Consider the following 20,999-nt stretch of genomic DNA (forward strand, 5'->3'; position numbering starts at 1 on the left):
ACACCCTGGGAGGTAGATGAAGATATTGGATTTATATCCCGCCCTCCACTCTGAAGAGTCTCAGAGCAGCTCACAATCTCCTTTCCCTTCCTCCCCCACAACAGACACCCTGTGAGGTGGGTGGGGCTGGAGAGGGCTCTCACAGCAGCTGCCCTTTCAAGGACAACCTCTGCCAGGGCTATGGCTGACCCAAGGCCATTCCAGCAGGTGCAAGTGGAGGAGTGGGGAATCAAACCCGGTTCTCCCAGATAAGAGTCCGCACACTTAACCACTACACCAAACTGGCTCTCCTACCTGCCGCAGGCAGGCTCTTGCTTCTGTGCTCCAGCCCTTTCTTGCCCTAGTTCTGCCAGCTGTGCCCCTTCCAGATGAGGTGCAGAAGAAGAATGTCCTTGGATGGTTTCAGATATATCCCTGGATGGTCTCATTTGTGGCATAAGCCTCTTGGCAACACGTGAGGTGTGAAGGATGCCCTTCCCTTAACAACAACAAAAATGGCACCCCTATCAAATGGCCAAAGGGGTCCTGCCTGTGCTGTTGTCGGGGTCCCCTGTCAGCCTCCTGGCTGTCTCTGCTGAGCAAGGCCTCACAGGCAGAGAGCATGACTTCCATAGCAACTGTTGCTAAGCTCCCTCGCCTGAATGCCTGAGTTTCACTTCCTCTAAACCTTAATAAGCTGAGAACAAATCTGCATGCAATGCTGCTCACTAATGACTGTGGGGCAACAAAGTCCCCATGGCATTGTATGGGTCGGCCAGCCAGTGAGGGGAGGAGGTAGGAAGAAATGATCCCTCTGCTAATATGGGCCTGTTGTCACAGTCCAAAAAGTAAAAGTTTGAGTCCAGTGGCATCTTTAAGACCAATAAAGTTTAATTCTGGGTATAAGATTGAGTCCAGTGGCAGCTTTAAGGCCAATAAAGTTTAATTCTGGGTATAAGTTTATACCAGAATTAAACTTTGTCGGTCTTCAAGGTGCCACTGGACTCAAGCTTTGTTCTGCTGCTTCAGACCAACAAGGCTACCCACCTGAGTCCAAAAGGTTTAAGAGACAGGCAGGTTCTGAGTGGAGCTCCAATTTACCTGGTAGCCACAACTTATAGAATGGAAACTTATTCTTCCTCAACACGGATTGTGGTTATTCTGCAACGTGGGGGGTTGTGTGAAGGAAAATACTGTACGGGGGGAGAGAAATAGTGGCCTCGGTCTTGGGTACAGTCATGCAGGGATGGGGAACAGTGGCTCTCCAGATGTTTTTTGCCTACAACTCCCATCAACCCCAGCCATGGGCCATGCTGGCTGGGGCTGATGGGAGTTGTAGGCAAAAAACATCTGGAGAGCCACTGTCCCCCACCCTTAGATCCTGTAATTCACTGAGATTATAAAAAGAGTGTTAAACCATCTAATACCATCTCTTTAGGATGGAATAAATGAGCATGATTTGGTTTCTAGATGCTGATGGAAAAACCCAGGTTTTTGGCTTGCTTGGGGGCTTAGTGAAGGCAACAGGCCAGGCCAAGTAGAACCATTGAAGTTTCTCCTGTGCCTGCAATGAATGCAGCTGGTGAAAGAAGAGAAGATCATAGACAAGTCACATCGGCCAACAACTGTACCCTTAATAGGTTGCCAGGTCCCCCTTGGAGTCCAACGAGGGATGGGGGGGGTGGGGTAGGGTTGACAGATACAGATTGGGAAATTCCTGGAGATTTGGGGTTGGAGCCTGGAGAGGACAGGGACCTTGGGGGTGCAGTGCCAGAGAGTCCACCCTCCAAAGCATCCATTTTCTCCAGATGAACTGATCTTTGTAGTCCTGAAATGAACTGTAATTCTGGGGGATTCCCAGGTCCCGCCTGTGACATCATATCCCTAAACAAATGTCCACAGCAGCTTCAGCTTGCCTGAGGGGAGAAGGCACAGTGTTCAATGAGAGCCTGGACTACTTACACCACTGGGAGATTTTGGGAGATTTTGGTGGGTGGCCATATGATCCTTTTCTTGATGGCTGCAGGCAAGGGATGATCTTTTTCCAACTTGAATTCTTTTGCCCCTGGAGTTGTGAGTTGAAGTGCGCAACTGTTGATGAATGAACAGACACAGTATGTGGCCTTTTAGCTCCAGATTTCTGTTGGGCTCTGTGTGTGTGTGTTTGTGTGTTGAAGACTAAAATAGCTCCTCAAAGAGCTCCTCACAGAGCTTTTGGAGGGCTTTTTAAAAATTTTTTGCATATTGCACAGAGTGATAGCATGTGGAGAGGAATGAATTGTGAAACAGCAAATGACAAGGATGGTGTTTGGGCATCATGGCATGACTGCAACCTTACATCAGTCTTATAGCAGGCTGATTCCACATGGAGGTTTCCCTCCACTGCATCAACTCTTGCGCTGTGCCTTTATTTTCATTTCCACATGATGTTGCCCTCCTTCCCTCCATAAAATCTGAACAATCCTTTGCTGCTGAAAACTCCATTAACCCCCCCCCCCCGAATAATAAATCTTTCTTGGCATGGCGATGTTGGGTTACATGGCTGCCAGCCTCAAGTTTGGTATCTCCAGACTATGGAAATCAGTTCTTTTTGAGGACACAGCCACTGTGGAGGATAAAGTCCGAACAATTTTGTGCTAGGCTTGTTCCAGGTGGAGCCTCTTTTGCTCCTGGCACTTCTTTCCATTTTCACAAGCTGCTGCGGAGCTGTGAGTTGGCGTGCCGTTTTCCCATGGCAAGCAAGATCCTCTTACAAGCGGTTTCTGTTTGCTGCAGAAGAGTGGTGCGCCAACTCACAGTTCATCACCCCCCCCCCCATCATCATCTTCTTCTTCTCTGCATTTTCAGGGTGTGATTGCTGACACCAACACCACCGATTTGTGTAATCTGGTGCCTGCATTGACAATACGAGTGGCACTCTCAATTAGCACTTGAAGAATTCCTGAAGTGCTCTCTCATCTTCCCTCAAGCAGTAGGAGGCCAGGTTGTCTTTGCAATGTAGACAACCACAATGGGACACCCAGCACCTTCTAGCAATTAGCATGACCAAAGGATTCAAGTATTCTTCTTCTGGAGCAACAGGATGCAAATGCACTTTTAAAAATCCATTGTGTTATTCCTGAGCAGTGCTGCACAGACACCCAGTTTCCAAAAAAGGATGGGAAGAGAATCATGATGGCTGCTTGACAACAGCAGAGGGGGTGACGAGGTGTGCAACCCACATCTTGTGTGACAGGGAAATGATGGCTAACAAGGATGAAAAACTGGATGCTGGTGTGACACGTGGGATCTCTATTGCAAGTGCAAGCTGAGCAGCCCTCACAGGCGCAACGTGACCACCTCAGAACCTGCAACCCCTTGTGGAATCAGCGCTAGTCGAACTGTCATGGCTCCCTGCAAGTAATCCTGGAAATGTAGTATGATGGGGATACTGTGAACGCACAGGAGCGCAGTTCCCGCTGGCCTGGTGCCAGGGGGTGTGGCCTAATATGCAAATGAATTCCTGCTGGGCTTCTACAGAAAAAGCCCTGCCTGGGAAGATTCACTTCAGCGACTGTCTGCAAGTGGATCTTGCCATTTCACGCAGTATATTGGAAGTGGATTGAAAGTGTGTTATTTAATGTGTGTGAAAGCTCCGGAAGTCTGGCCCATTTAAGTCTGGAGTATAAACTTACCCCTTGCATTCAGACTACTAATGTTATTTTGTGGCTCAGAACAAGGTTGTGCATGCAAGCCCTAAGTGCTGGGCTCTGGTGAAAATTTACTGCTCTCCCTGAAACAGTTTTTTTTCCTCTCTGTACTGGGACTTCTGTACATTTAGGTGGCACCAGGGTTTCTTTAGCTGGAGAGGCAGACTATCCTTCCAGAGAGCCAGTTTGGTGTGGTGAACATGAACATATGAAGCTGCCTTATACTGAATCAGACCCTTGGTCCATCAAAGTCAGTATTGTCTTCTCAGACTGGCAGCGGCTCTCCAGGGTCTCAAGCTGAGGTTTTTCACATCTATTTGCCTGGACGCTTTTTTGGAGATGCCGGGGATTGAACCTGGGACCTTCTGCTTCCCAAGCAGATGCTCTACCACTGAGCCACTGTCCCTCCCCACTGTCCCTGGTGGTGAAGTGCGCAGACTCTTATCTGGGAGAACTGGGTTTGATTCCCCACTCCTCCACTTGCACCTGCTGGAATGGCATTGGGTCAGCCATAGCTATTGCAAGAGTTGCCCTTGAAAGGGCAGCTGCTGGGAGAGCCCTCTCAGCCCCACCCACCTCACAGGGTGTCTGTTGTGGGGGAGGAAGGTAGAGGAGACTGTGAGCCACTCTGAGATTCAGAGTGGAGGGCGGGATATAAATCCAATATTATCTTCATCTTCTTCTTCCTCTGTGCTCTTCCAGCCCATGCGCAGGAGAGATTGCCTCCCTATTTGCCCCACCATGCTCCCCTGGGATCAGGGTGGGGGGAATCCCCCCCCTCCCCTCAACTTTGTCCCTCTGCCACCCTGCGGCACTCAGCAGCCATCTCTCACTCCCGTTCCTATTCCTAGAAGTTCTCAGGCGCTCCTAATGCTTTGTCATTTAAATGTAATCAACTCCATTCTCCCGCAAGCAAGGAAATGAGCTGGGTCTGCTTGTGGCTTTACCCACACGTGTTTAAGTGGAGCTGGTATGGGTGCGCAGTCACTTAACTGACGTTCTCAGCGGCTGCGGCACCTCACAAAAAACAATGGCAGTTGGTAGCAGGAGAAGGAGAAGGAAAACGTCCTCCCTGAATTGATTTAAATTACACTTTGATTGGGAACAGATGTAAGAGATAATGGCGGTGAGGCAGGTACCTGCGAGGAGGCGGGGCAGGCGAGGCCCCGCAAATGTGATGTCTCATTTATTCTCCGCAGGCAGGAACAGCCCCTAGGAGGAGCGCGAGGACTGTGGCTGGAGTGCCCCTCTCTTGTGACAGATCAGGGCAGTCTGGCCAAAGGGCGTCCCAAGCTTAAGCAGGGTTGCCAACCTCCAAGTGGTAGCTGGAGATCTCCTGGGATTACAATTGATCTCCATGTGACAGAGATCAGTTCCCCTGGAGAAAATGGCTGCTTTGGAAGGTGGACTCCATGACATTATGCCTCACTGAGGCATAAACCTCACTCTCCTCAGGCTCCACACTCCCAAAATCTCCAGGTATTTCCCAACCCAGAGCCGGCAACGTTCAGCTTAAGGCAGGACTCCCAAGGGGAAGGATCCAACTCCTCCTTGGCCTTCTTTCTAGGACATGCCTTGACTGGGGACATGTAGCACCATTCCTGCCCTGGGTCAGCTGTCAGAGCTGGGCATTCATGGGGCAACTCGGACTGACCTCTCCTCTCCCTTGACTAGAATTCATATGCAAAAGCAGTTCTGAGGGGAGAGAGACACCCCTGCCCTGGCTTTTTTGGGAAGGAGTTCATTCTGAGGTGAAATATGGGGGAAAGGACAAGAATCTGGGCCTCTTTCCTTGGGTAGGGAGAAGTGGGATGGTGATACTGAGGAAGAGCCTGCAGGGCCAGGTTGCCAGCCTCCTGACTATAGTGATAGTTTCCATGGAGAAATTGGCTGCTTTGGATGAGTAGAGTCTATGGCATTATATCCCACTGAGGCTCCTCCCCTTCCTGAACTTCACCCTCCCCAGGCTCCACCTCCAAATATGCAGGAATGTCCCAACCTGGAGTTGGCAACCGTTCTCACATTTAAATTTTTCCAGTTCTACATAGTGCCAAGTCTCCTTCTTTCTTTTCTTTATAAAATTCTTTTTTTACAAAGGAGGACAATTTGTACCAGCACTTATGATCTTTTATTGAGCAATTATACATTTGGTTGTCAGCAGGGGTTGCTTTGTAGAAAAATAGGTGCTGGAGCTGCACCTACTATTCAATGGGCAAGGTGGGGGAAGAGGAGAGGGAACCCTCAGAAAGGTTCAGGAGCTGCGCCCCTGTGAGCTTCGGCTGAATCTGAGGCCTGGTTGCCAGATATGCTCCTCCGGTATGGAATCCTGGTCACATAGAATGTCTTTATTTTCTTCAAGTCAAATCCTTTAGAAACCTTTTGGGTATTCTGTGATGTGTCTCCTCCTCCACCTTGCGATTAGAGCTGGGACTTCCAAACCTATCTGCTGTTATTTATCCATCTGTCATTAAATGTTGGTTTCCCCTTTTTGGGCTGTCAATAGCTCCTGTTTTGTTTCAGTTGTTAATTTCCTCTGAGTCCACATGGAGTAGGAGGGAATTTAGATAAAAGACTTTCCCTTCCAACAGAACAAAGTTTGAGTTCAGTGGCATCCTTAAGACCAACAAAATTTAATTCTGGGTGCTGTTGGAACTTGCATTGTTCTGTTGGAAGGGAAAGTCTTTTATCTGAATTCCTTCCTGCTTCATGTGGACACAGAGGTATCTGAAATTAAGATAGATAGATAGATAGATGATAGATAGATAGATAGATAGATAGATAGATAGATAGATAGATAGATAGATAGAAAGATAGATAGATAGATAGATAGATAGATAGATAGATAGATAGATAGATAGATAGATAGATAGATAGATAGATAGATAGATAGATGGATGATAGGGTTCTGTTGGAAGGGAAAGTCTTTTATCTGCATTCCTTCCTACTTCATGTGGACACAGAGGTATCTGAAATTAAGATAGATAGATAGATAGATAGATAGATAGATAGATAGATAGATAGATAGATAGATGGATGGATGATAGGGTTCTGTTGGAAGGGAAAGTCTTTTATCTGCATTCCTTCCTACTTCATGTGGACACAGAGGTATCTGAAATTAAGATAGATAGATAGATAGATAGATAGATAGATAGATAGATAGATAGATAGATAGATAGATAGATAGATAGATAGATGGATGATAGGGTTCTGTTGGAAGGGAAAGTCTTTTATCTGCATTCCTTCCTACTTCATGTGGACACAGAGGTATCTGAAATTAAGATAGATAGATAGATAGATAGATAGATAGATAGATAGATAGATAGATAGATAGATAGATAGATGGATGATAGGGTTCTGTTGGAAGGGAAAGTCTTTTATCTGCATTCCTTCCTACTTCATGTGGACACAGAGGTATCTGAAATTAAGATAGATAGATAGATAGATAGATAGATAGATAGATAGATAGATAGATAGATAGATAGATAGATAGATAGATAGATAGATGGATGATAGGGTTCTGTTGGAAGGGAAAGTCTTTTATCTGCATTCCTTCCTACTTCATGTGGACACAGAGGTATCTGAAATTAAGATAGATAGATAGATAGATAGATAGATAGATAGATAGATAGATAGATAGATAGATAAATAGATAAATTTATTGTCATTGTTCTCAAAAAAGAAAATGAGAGCAACGAAATGAGGTGCTCTTCCACAAACATACCAACACATCAACACCCACAAAAGGACATATACATAAACCATTAAAATGCATCTAAAAACACATAACCATTCATAACCCTGCATTTAGCTTCACCACGGCACTTGGATAGAAGCTGCCCTTGAATCTATTTGTCTTTGCCTTCAACACTCTATATCGCCTACCTGACGGTAAAATCTCAAATAGCAGGTTTGTTGTTAATCTCAAATTAACAACTTAAAGGTGCCATTGGACTCCAACTTTGTTCTGTAGCTTCACACCAACATGGCTACCCACCTGAATCCACCTTCCAGTAGAGCAACCGAAGGCTGCAGGGAACAGGGCAAGGAAAGTAAGCTCTAAAAAGTTTCAAAATAAGATCTTAAATGAAGCTTGGTCCTTGGTGTTCAAGGATACAAATCGTAAATGTTCTCCACTCTTCTTCCTTTAGTAGTAATTTTTCCTTGCTGTATGATTTCCACTGGTTAGAAATTCATACATTTAGACAAACTTTTCTAGGAACAAGGTATAATGCCTCACACTCACCTGAGGGGCAAGGGAGATAGAATAGAATTGCTGCAGAAGAACACAAATGCCCTTATTGTCTGGATCAAGTAGACTTCCTAGGACATATTGTTTTAGTAGGTCCCCAAAACAATACCACATGAAACAAATACATTACCCCTTGGGCAAAACAGCTAATGACACTTTCTGAGAAGTGGGCACTGTGCTATCTTGGCAACTGGTGAACCACGTGAGAGATGTGGCAGTTTTTCTCTTTATAGTGTCAAGAAGAAACTTTCATTGAACATATGAACATATGAAGCTGCCTTATACTGAATCAGACCTTTGGTCCATCAAAGTCAGTATTGTCTTCTCAGACTGGCAGCGGCTCTCCAGGGTCTCAAGCTGAGGTTTTTCACACGTATTTGCCTGGACCCTTTTTTGGAGATGCCAGGGATTGAACCTGGGACCTTCTGCTTCCCAAGCAGATGCTTTACCACTGAGCCACCGTCCCTCCCCATTCTCACACTTTTGTGTGTGTGGGAAACTGGATGAATAGCTAATGGCTGTTAAATCTAGGGAAAGGCTAATGCCATATCGCAGTTCTCTCCCTGCTGCACACAGATCCCGGGGCATATGCAAATGAGATATGCTATTGAGCTCCTGCACGTTTTTTCCTACAAAATAACCCCTGGTCTCAAAGATTGCTGGAAGAGAAGGCCTAGGGATAGGGTTGCCAGCCTCCCAGTACAGGTATGGGTTCCCCCACTTTTGCAGGCTCCTCCTTGCTGTGGCCACCTGGCATCATTGCAACGTGCCTGATTTTTTGGGCAGAATTCGATGGTAAATTTTGGGCTCAAACCATGGAGTTTTGCCCCACGAAATAGAGCATTGCCATGCGATGTCAGCAGCCTGGTGATGTCACTTCTGATTGGGTTGTCACATGGGTTAACGTTTTTTATGAATTAGATTTAACCTTTTTATGATTAAGAGCATGCACAGTTTTGAGCTATGCAGAATGTTTCTTAGCAGAAAGCAGATTCTGCAGAGAAGTTCCATGTAATTCCAAATAACTGAATCATGATGCATTTAGAAAAATGGGTCCAATTTAAGAGCTTATCTTGCTTACGTTATATGTAAAATATGAGTGAAACTTCCTGAATATACCAATTAAGGTAATGTTTAAACTTGGCTTATTTCAGCCAACTTCACTAGAACTTATATTCCTCTCCCCAGTCTCTATAAAGCTTCTGCAAAAGATACTATTCCCTTTCCCCTATGCATACCTTTACCACTCTCTAATTATTAACTTGCAATAGCTGCTAATTCTGTTTTTAATCACGAATAAGTAATTTCAATTCTGCAGAATTCAGGATGGAATAACTGAGTGCTTCTGGGAAACAAGAAAGGGGATAGAAGAATTGGAAGAAACAGTGAAGATATGGAGGGAAGATGCCAGCAGAAATGTGGGAGGTGAGGATGAGATGGGAGACAGAAAGGAGAAAAAGGGGCAATGGAAAAAGAGAGAGGAAGGATGAAGGCAAGAGGAAGGAGAGATGCATGAGGATGGGAGACAAAGGGAGGGTGGTACCTGTAAGGCGAGGAGGAGACAGAGGATGGAGCCATAGAACAGGGATCCAAAGCCTTTTTGAACCTGCAAACATCTTTGGAATTCTAACATGGTATGGTGGACACAGCAACTAAATGACAATGTCAGGAGGTGGAGCCAGACAGTGCCAGGAGGTGGAACCAGCCACAAAATGATTGCCATAGTTTAACTTTGGCCACACAGTGAAAATCCTCGTTCTGTGGTGGGAGCTGCTGCCAAAGGAACATTTTTCAAAACATACACAGAGAATCATGTCTTTCATAGCCAATCAGAAGCTTTACTGGGCAAAAGTTCTACTTGGCTCCACCCACTTCCTGAAAACATTTGGTGGGCACCATAATAGGTGTCAGTAGGCACCATGGGGCCCATGGGCACCATATTGGGGATTTCTGCCGTTCAGGCAGTTGGCAAGCAAGTGCCCATGTACTAGCATCAGGAAGGCAGAGGAAAAACTCAACTAGCTGGGAGAACAACTGGAGGGCTGGCCTGCAGCCACCTCTGTGGGCATTAGCTCCAGAAAGTATTGAGACTGAAGCTGGTGTATGGTCGGAAATGCCACCTGTCAAATTTTTGTAGCATGGGAGCATTTTGTGTTACTCAGGGCAACAAGAACAGCTTAACTGTCAAAAACCGTTTAATGGAGGGTGGCTGTTTCGGTTGCATTGACCAGCCAAAACAGCTGCTTGTCTGATTTCGCCTAAATGCCTTCTTGTGTAATGTAGGTATTATTCAGTTGCCATGACACCAGAAAACAATTCTGAAGAGCATGCACAGAATGCATTTGGCAGCTGACAGCAATCATGTTGCCTGGTTGGATAGGAAGCAGAAAAATGGGGCAGATTTATTTTAGATTTATTTTGACCACATTTTCTGTGGTGTAGAAATGATGAAATCTGACACCAACAGTGGGCAAGAGAAGGGGCTTTTGTTGCTGCTACGGAGTGTGCTCAGTGGCATATTGACGCAAAATCTGAGCTGTCACATTTTTTTTTGGTGTTGCGTGGGCACTTTGCCTGCCTGCTGAGTCTCTGGATCCTGGTGGCTTCTCCCAGTCTGCTGCTGCTTCTCTTTATGGGCCACACACAAGCTTCTTCAGCCCCACCAATCTTCATTCTGCTCTCCTGCTGGCAGCAATCAGTTGGGGTCCAACAAGTCAAGGCCCACAAGGAGCAAAGAGTTCAGGGGGTGACAGCCATGAAGTGCAGGTGTGACTGCCATGAGTTGGTCTCCTCCCAGTTCTGAAAATACAGGGTGTGTAAAATCACTTGAGGTCCTTAAGAAATCAGTTGGGCTTTGCCTGGACGTAGAAATAAAACAAAATGCCTAAAACAGACAGAGTGCGATCCTGTCAACTGTGATGGGCAGACAACCATGAGGAGGGGGGGGGCTTTCCCCTTCCCAGAAGCTCCCTGTGACCCTTGAAGAGCCACGGCTGGGGACCGGGCAGCCTCATGGACACATCACCAAGAGGCATAGGGGTGGACGCTATTGGCCACTGTGTGACACAGAGTGTTGAACTGGATGGGCCATTGGCCTGATCCAACATGGCTTCTCTTATGTTCTTATGTGACACAGAGTGTTGGGCTGGATGGGCCATTGGCCTGATCCAACATGGCTTCTCTTATGTTCTTATGTGACACAGAGTGTTGGACTGGATGAGCCATTGGCCTGATCCAACATGGCTTCTCTTATGTTCTTATGTGACACAGAGTGTTGGACTGGATGGGCCATTGGCCTGATTCAGCATGGCTTCTCTTATGTTCTTATGTCACACAGAGTGTTGAACTGGATGGACCATTGGCCTGATCCAACATGGCTTCTCTTATGTGACACAGAGTGTTGGACTGGATGGGCCATTGGCCTGATCCAACATGGCTTCTCTTATGTTCTTATGATGCATTGTGCTTCCTCTGTCACTTAGAGTTGCCAACCGCCAGGTGGGGCCTGGAGATCTGCTGGGATTACAACTGATCTCCAATGACAGAGAGCAGTTCTTTCGGAGGAAATGGCAGCTTCAGGTGGTGGACTCGATGGCATTACACCCCATGCAGTTCTCTCCTCTCCTCGAACCCTTCCCTCCTAAGGAATTTCCCAACCCAGAGTGGGCAACCCTAGCTAGAAGAGAGGTAATTTCAGACAGTTTGTCTTCCTTCTCAAAACCTTCTCTGTGCTTCTGGACATTTGATCCACAAGGCTGCTAGTACTGGTTTCTCATGGCCCTTATTATATGAATAGGCATTTAAACACATTTGCCTGTAGACTTAATGCCGATCCCAGCGAGAAGAGGCAAGGAAGGCCTTGGGTTTGCTGTACTGAAGTAATCCCATTAGCAGGGCTTTTTTTGAGCAGGAACACAGTTCTGGCTGACCTGGTGTCAGGGGGTGTGGCCTAATATGCAAATGAGCTCCTGCTGGGCTCTTTTTAAACAAAAAGCCTGTGTGAAACAATGGTCCTATCAGGGGATGTGGCCTAATATGCAAATGAGTTCCTACTGGGCTTTTTCTACAAAAAGCCCTGCCTATCAGTATCTCTTTCTCCCCCCTCTCTCTCCCTCTCTTTCTCTCTCTCCCTGTGTGTGTGTGTGTGTGTTTGTGTGCATGCATGCTTAGGGGAGCCATAGCATAATATTCATGTTCCTTTCAATTCTCAGTTTTTGTTGAATTATAACAAGATATACAGCATTTTGCTCAGAAGAAACAAAACCCATAACCACCCCCCAACAGAAACTTTGACAAAATAGAACTTTACAGTCTGCCTACATTCAGAATCACACAGGCATGGCTCATAAAGCAGATTCAGTACAAAGGTAATATCATCTATACAAATAGGCATAGTATACAAATAAAATACATAGAGGCTTGGAAGGCAATCAGAATTGTCAGAGTCTGACAAAACAGAGTACCCAGAATGCACAGAAATGCACAGGGTGAACAATCTTTCCTAGTTTTTTGGGGAAAAACATCAAAACCATATTGCAGAAGTGAGAGAGTGTTTGCTTTTAGAAAAACATCAGACTATGGTAAAATTTGCTTTTTGGCAGAATGTCGAGGTCAGAGAGCGATACAACAATAGGGGATCAAAGCTCTATGAAGGTTTCTATGGGACTAGTGAAATCAGTGGTAGTTCCATCAATGACCATTAGCTATGAGGAGTAAATTGAACCTCCATGTTCAGCAGCAGTCCATCTCTGACTATCAGCGGTTGGTGCAACAATAGGGGGACATTGTGGGGTCCTCAGTCCAGGATTCTGGACTTAGGGTTTCCAACTCTGGGTTTGGAAAGACCTGGAGATTTTGGGAGTGGAGCCTGGGGATGGTGAGGTTCGGGTGGGGAGGGACCTCAGCAGTATGCAGTGCCATAGAATCCACCTTCCAAAACAGCCATTTTCTTCGGAGGAACGGACCTCTGTCATCTAGAGATCAATAGTAATAGTGGGAAAGTTCCAGATGGAACCTGGAGGTTGGCAACTCTGTTCTGAACTAGATCCACCACAGCTACCCTTGTGTTCTAATGCACACAATTTGGATTTATTGGAGGGGCTGTGGCTCAGTGGTAGAGCATCTGTTCTACATGCAGAAGGTCCCAGGCTCAGTTCTCGGCATCTCCAAGTAAAAGGACCAGGCAGGAGGTGATGGGAAAGGCCTTTCTCTTCCTGAGACCTTGGAGAGCTGCTGCCAGTCTGAGCAGACAAGGCTGACCCTGAGGGTTTGATTCAGTAGAAGGCAGCCTTGAGGGATTTGTGCTTTGGGTGGCGAGAGGGTGCTAAATCTTGCACCCAACTTTTGGCAAGAGCAAAGCTCCAGAGCTGCCCTTGATGGGACTGCGAGGAGGTGAGCTTGCCCTGTTCAGCAGGGGGATGGCAGGACGTCTTCAGTTGGACTCTGACAGGAGACTGGTGGGGCAGGAGGGGTTGGTTTCCTTGGAGGTGGGACTGGGTTTAGGCTGGAATGGTTTTGCAGGGGAAAGAGCATAATGGAAGATGAACACTCCCTGTTCAAACACTCCCTCTAAGCTGCAGAGTCTTGTCAGCAAAACTTCTACTTTGTGACTTGAGCTACTGGTATTAAAGTTGTCCTTGGAAGGGCATTACAGTTGTGAGCTACTGCATAAATTAGCGTGCTCTGGGGTCATCGCTCCTGAGCGAAGACAAAAATGTGTGAGCTGGAGGCTAAAAGAGGCCAGCTTGTCCTGTAACAGTTTCTCCACGAGGCTGGCCGCTTTGAGCCATTCTCTGTGCTTCTGTGGTCCCCAGGGCCGTGATTGGCACCTTCCTAAGCACCTGCACGGCCAATCATCTCCTGCAGATAGAGCGGAAGGCAATCCTTGGGAGAGGCTCTGCCGAGCCGCACTTTTCTTCCCTAATCTTCTTATTTCATTTTAGCATTTACAATCCACCCAGCCAGTAATCCTGACATCAAACACACCACATGCTCTGGCGAGCTGTGCCGACGTCAGGATGTGCGGAGGCAAGCTGGATGTGCCAGTTCTAACATCTCCAGATAATGCTGGGAATAAAGACAGGAGGGAGCCTGTCTCTTGTAATCACACAACAAAGCACCGACCAGTCGTGCCCTGTTGCTCTATTGTCTCAGCAAGGCGTTTGGAGGACTTAGCGGTGAACATGCTTGGTAGGCAAGCATGGCTTGTTCAGACAATGTGAGCTATTGGCGAGTCAAGCTTTGGATCAGATCATCTTCTCCCCAGTGTCCATCTGCCAAGCCAGGCAATTTTCCTGCTGCAAAGTAGTTTTGGAAAATACAGGGGTGCCAAGTTAACTCTGCGTTCCAAAATACCTGGAGGTTTGATGGTGGAGTCTGGGAAAATGGAGTTTAGGGAGTGGAGGGACCTTGGTATGGTGTACTACCGTGCAATCCACCTTCCACAGCAGCCATTTTCTCCAGAAGTGGTGGAATAAATGTTTTAAACAAACATTAAATAAGCAATTTATTTACAGGGCTTTTTTGTAGCAGGAGCTCCTTTGCATATTAGGCCACACACCCCTGATGTAGCCAATCCTCCAAGAGCTTACAGGGCTCTTACTACAGGGCCTACTGTAAGCTCCAGGAAGATTATTTACATCAGTGGCGTGTGGCCTAATATGCAAAGAAGAGCCAGTTTGGTGTAGTGGTTAAGTGTGTGGACTCTTATCTGGGAGAACCGGGTTTGATTCCCCACTCCTCCACTTACAGCTGCTGGAATGGCCTTGGTTTAGCCATAGCTATCGCAGGATTGTCCTTGAAAGGGCACCTGCTGTGAGAGTCCTCTCAGCCCCACCCAACTCACAGGGTGTCTGTTGTGGGGGGAGAAGACATAGGAGATTGTGGTTAAAACAATTTTATTTGGTAACATGGTAACAAATTATATTTCTTGCATCATTAACAACTTCTTTTATCTATCCCATATATTACTTTCTACCCACCCCTCCCCCCGTTACTTGACCCCCGCCGGTGTTATTTACTTAAAGTACTAATGTTTAAAGGTACCCTTAAACTAATAAAAACAAAAATTAATATTCTTTTTTCCTAAGACTTAATCATTATCAAAAATTGTCCAATGTCCTTTTATTTTCCACTCTTTTTCTACATATCTTCTGAACTTTTCCCACTCCATCTTAAAAACTTCTAAATCATAGTCTCTTAAAATTCTTGTTAATTTGTCCATTACACTCCATGTTATAACTTTTACAATCCAATCCCATTTCTCTGGTATTTTTTCTTGCTTCCACAACTGCGCATATAATGTCCTAGCACCTGAAAGAAAGTACCAAATTATAGTTCTATCTTCTTTTGGAAATTTTTCCATTTGTAATCCCAACAGAAAAATCTCTGCAACTTTCTTAAATTCATATCCCAAGATCCTAGAAATTTCTTGTTGAATCATCTGCCAATACTTTTTTGCTCTTTCACAAGTCCACCACATATGGTAGAAAGAACCTTCATGTTTTTTACATTTCCAACATCTGTCTGGCATCTTATTATTCATCTTTGCCAATTTCTTAGGAGTCATATACCATCTATACATCATTTTAAAACAGTTCTCTTTAATACTATGACACGTCGAAAGCTTCATAGAGTTCTTCCACAAACATTCCCAAGTTTCCATCTGTATTTCTTTATTTACATTAATTGCCCACTTAATCATTTGAGATTTTTCTGCTTCATCTTCCGTAGACCATTTTAAAAGTAATTTGTATAATTTTGAAATTAATTTTCCGTTGTCTCCAAGCAGAACTTTTTCTATTTCTGTTTGCTCTTTTCGTATTCCTTCATTTTTAATATAATTCTCCACCAAGCTCTTTATTTGTTGCATTTGAAACCAATCATATTTATTATTCAGCTCTTCAGCAGTTTTCAATTCTATTTTGCCACTTTGTATTTTTAATAGTTGATTATATGACAACCACTTTTCTTCACCCGTCTCAGCTGTTATTTTTATCACTTCGGCTGGCACTATCCATAAGGGTTTTCTCTCATCTCCATATTTCTTATATTTCATCCATGTATTTAGCAAGCTGTTTCTTATATAATGGTGAGAGAAAAAGCCGTCTATCTTTTTTCCCCCATAATACATATAAGCGTGCCAGCCAAATTTATTTCCATGACCTTCCAACGCTGAGAGTTTTTTGTTTAACAACATTATCCATTCTTTTATCCATACAAAGCAAACTGCTTCATGATATAATTTCAAATTTGGTAACTGAAATCCGCCTCTCTCTTTTGCATCTGTTAAAATTTTCATTTTGATTCTGGGTTTCTTCCCCGCCCACACAAACTCTGAAATTTTTCTTTGCCATCTATTAAATTGTTTACTGTCTTTCACAATCAAAATAGTTTGAAACAAATACATTATTATTGGTAGACTATTCATTTTAATTGCGTCTATTCTACCCAACAGTGACAAATTAAGTTTATTCCACTTTAACATATCTTCATCCATTTTACGCCATAGCTTCTCATAATTATTTTTGAACAAATCAATATTCTTCATTGTTATCTCCACACCCAAATATTTAACCTTGGAGGTAACTTCACAGCCCGTTAGTCTCTGCAATTTTTGTTGCTTATTTATTTGCATATTTTTACATAGAAGTTTTGTTTTTTCTTTATTAATACAAAGCCCCGCCAACTCCCCATATTCTTGTATTTTGGCTAACAACAAAGGTGTGACTTGTATGGGGTTTTCATTTATAAACATTATATCGTCTGCAAATGCTCTGTATTTGTAAAGACATAGGGGATTGTGATCCGCTCTGAGTCTCTGGTTCAGAGAGAAGGGTGGAGTATAAATCTGCAGTTTTCTTCTTCCTGCTACAAAAAAAGCCCTGAATTTATATAGTCTGGAGATCTCCATTCCCACCGGTATTTTGGCAACCCTAGGTAGATTAGACGAGTATCTTTCTGTCTTGTGACCATTTTTGCACCTGTGCTATACAGGAAATCATTCTCTCCCCCCCAGTCATGATTTGACCGGGATGTTCCCGTATACAGATCACTCAGTAGGCCTCTGTTTGCACCTATGCAGAAGGAAGCATTATTTAAATCACCTGCATTTGAAACATTCTCTGCTATTGGTAAGGTCCTTTTTTATTTTCATGATTATAAAGTGTTAAAAGTGATTTCTTTCCTTTAAAATATTTAATACACAACAGGAAGAAAAGGGTAGGTTTTTATATCCTGCTTTTCTCTCCCTTAAGAAGTCTCAAAGCAGCTTACAATCACCTTCTGCTCTTCTCCCCACTACAGACCCTTTGGGAGGTAGGTGGGGCTGGGACAGTTCTGAGGGAATGGTGATTGGCCCAAGGTCACCCAGCAGGCGTCTTCTGGAGGAGGAGTGGGGGATCAAAGCTGGTTTTCCAGATTAGAGTCCACTGCTCTTAAGCACTACACCCCACTGACTGTTACAAAATCAGAATCATGTTGGAAGACACTACATAAAAAGCCACTTAAAGAAGTTTGTCATTTCAACGGTGTGGGAGAACAGAATGAAACATGCCTGTCAAAGTGCTCTGCTCACACAATCTGGCCTGAACAGCCGCACAGGATAAGGTGGGAGGAGGAAATCTCACTCCCTTGCATTGCAGACACTGAGGCTCACGGCCCGCAGAGACAGGAGGGGCTCCCTGAATGTACAGAGAGGTTTCTGCAGAGGATAGACAGCCTTCCGGATTAGAAGCCCTCTTCTCTGTTCTTCCAGCCCTGTGCCCCTAAGCTATGGGGCTGTCAACTGAAAAGCCAGGTGGAGCTTGCAATTGGACATGGGACATGGGACAACTATTGCCAAAAAATGGGACAACTATTGCTTTGAGTCTCACACAAAATGGGAACCATCCCTGTTTCATCAGTGTGCAGTAGAATTTTATCCTCTCTGCCTTCTTTGCAGCACTGCCTACCAGTTTAATATAAGCAAAATATTTTCTTTGGCCATACCTTGCAAGGCATGTGCCCCACCTATCACCAGATGGGGATAAGTGTGGGTCTCTTTCTCTGTACCCTCCCCACTGTGTGCAGCTGTGACTCCCAGCTAGCGAGTACAAAATTTTGCTCCTGCCTACCAGGCCCGGGCCCAGACAGTGCATTGGAAGTGGAAACATCGTGCATAGAAATGGCAACTGGGACAATCTTTTTCAGTGGGACTAATGACAAACTGTTCTGGTTGGATAACACCCCTGTCGCCTCACTACCTCTCCCAGTCCTTGTGACAATGAATGCAAACAGAACATGGTCAGATCTGAACCAAATCGTAATCAGATGTCAAAAATTGTTGCAGCTGGATTAGCTGCCTAAAAGAGTGGATGTTATTTTGGCTCAGTTCTTGATTGGCTATTATCTGAATGCATGGCCATAATGACGTTGTCTATAAATTATGATGAGCATGCATGGATGGTTGGAACAGCCATCATTCAGTAGTAGAGGGCATTTCCTGTACATAAAAGTTTCAGTCTCCGATTAAAAGGAACTGGGATAGCAAGGGCTTTGAAAGGCACTTGTTGGAGGCTCCAGAGAAGAACTGCTAGGCACCTTTTTGCGTCCATAGTTTGGAGGGGCCATAGGATGATAGGGGCCATAGGCAGGATGATTCCCTCTAATGTCAGAGGTCCCAGATTCAGACACTGGAAGATCTCAAGAGGTGGAAAGTCATACTCTCTTATTGGACATCTCGCCATAAAAGAAAAGCATGACCTGTGAAATAGCTCTCAAACGCTCCTGTCACGAGCTGGGGCCAGGCCAGGCGAAGTCCAGGGGCAGTCCAAGGTCTGTAGCTGGTGAGCAAAGAGGGTTCAAAGCGCCAAAACCAAATCACAGTCCAGGTATCGCAGGTCAGAGGTTCAGAAGTTGAAGTCAGGGGGTCCAGAAGCCGAAGTGGATGCTAGAATGTCAGGTAAGTGACTAGTTGCTTCCACAAAGCCTTCTCCCAAAGCCCACAGCTATATAGCCCTCTGCTGTCTGTTGCCCATTTGGACTAATTGCTGGCTCAGAGGGTGGCCAGGATCCTGCTGAGACTCAAGCATCCTCACTCCTAGAAGGGCCAGGATCCTTTCAAAACTCAGGGCTCAGGGAGCGTCTTGCTCGGGAGCGTGCCGCCCTCCTCTGATCCCTGAGGTCCTGACAAAGGCGGTCACGCACATGAGCCGCCCAAGAGGGCGAGGCAGGGGGGCTTGGATCTTCTCCAGCAGGAGGCAGGGGCACTGGTGCCGGTGGCAGGGGCACAGTTTCTTCTGCAGGCTCAGCTTCTTCTGCAGGGTCCCCAGCACCCATGACACTCCTCCACCCCAGGTATTCCAGTGCCACTCTTCGGTGCTCTGAATTAGGGGGCTTCCAGCCCTAGATATGGGGCCAGCAGAAGATGAAGGGTGTGGTGGTTCCATAGCAGCCTTGCCGTCCCATGGCTGCAGGGCTTTGGGCGACATCAGGGCTTTTTTGGAAGAAAAAGTCCAGCAGGAACGCATTTGCATATTAGGCCACACCTCCTAATGCCAAGCCAGCCAAAACTGCGTTCCTGTGAGTTCCTGCTAAAAAGCCCTGGCTGATCCATGCCTTTCCCCACTGAGTTGAGTAGCCAAATCAATCACTTTCCTTTTAGAATCAGCAAGCTTGGTTTGCGAGGGAAAGAGGGAGACTCGCAGATAGGTAATTAACTGGAGCAATAAAGATGGGTGAGAAACTGGAGCTGGCCTGAAACAAGCAAGCATGCCTTATTAAAAACAGACTCAGCGGTATGAGAACGCAAGACGGAGCGCCTGGAATACACAGTTGCTGCCTTCCCTTCGATGTCAACTTCCGGAGGATTATAGGAAGAGGAAGTTTGAGGAAGGTGCTCAACATTTCCCCCCAGTTTTTGTAAGAAACATGATTCTATGTTGTTAAATTTTGTTACAAAGTTAGTTGTTTGCAGTTTTCAAAAGTTTTTATTAGTTTCAGCAAAGCGTAGAAAATAGAGAACAGGAAAAGAAAGGGGTAAAAGCACAATACATTCTGGTCTTATTTTTTATAAAATACCTTAAGAACATAAGAGAAGCCATGTTGGATCAGGCCAATGGCCCATCCAGTCCAACACTCTGTGTCACACAGTGGCCAAAAAAATATACACACTGTGGCTAATAGCCACTGATGGATCTCTGCTCCATATTTTTATCTAACCCCCTCTTGAAACTGGCTATGCTTGTAGCTGCTACCACCTCCTGTGGCAGTGAATTCCACATGTTAATCACCCTTTGCGTGAAGAAGTACCTCCTTTTATCCGTTCTAACCTGACTGCTCAGCAATTTCATTGAATGCCCACGAGTTCTTGTATTGTGAGAAAGGGAGAAAAGGACTTCTTTCTCTACCTTCTCCATCCCATGCATAATCTTGTAAACCTCTATCATGTCACCCTGCAGTCGACGTTTCTCCAAGCTAAAGAGCCCCAAGCGTTTTAACCTTTCTTCATAGGGAAAGTGTTCCAAACCTTTACTCATTCTAGTTGCCCTTTTCTGCACTTTTTCCAATGCTATAATATCCTTTTTGAGGTGCGGTGACCAGAATTGCACACAGTATTCCAAATGAGACCGCACCATCGATTTATACAGGGGCATTATGATACTGGCTGATTTGTTTTCAGTTCCCTTCCTAATAATTCCCAGCATGGCGTTGGCCTTTTTTATTGAAGTCGCACACTGTCTTGACATTTTCAGTGAGTTATCTACCACGACCCCAAGATCTCTCTCTTGGTCAGTCTCTGCCAGTTCACACCCCATCAACCTTCCAAAGTTAAAAGGATAATTCTACACTATTTTCTTAAGATATGTTATCTCTTATTATTATTTTGTTCTACACATTTTAAAGTTACATAATCTAGATCTTTGATTATATTCTAGTAGTCAATTTTATTCAAACTAAGATTAAAAATTCGATTCAAGATAACTATTCTAATATAAACACAGGAAAAAAAAGAAAAAGAAATCAGATCACAGCAGGGAATCTTAAGAGTCTTGAGTGTCCAACCAAACACAGAATTTCAACCAATTTTTTCTCGCTTCTTCTTT

The sequence above is a fragment of the Heteronotia binoei genome, chromosome 14 (genome assembly GCF_032191835.1).
Source record: "Heteronotia binoei isolate CCM8104 ecotype False Entrance Well chromosome 14, APGP_CSIRO_Hbin_v1, whole genome shotgun sequence".
In the NCBI taxonomy this organism is placed as follows: domain Eukaryota; kingdom Metazoa; phylum Chordata; class Lepidosauria; order Squamata; family Gekkonidae; genus Heteronotia; species Heteronotia binoei.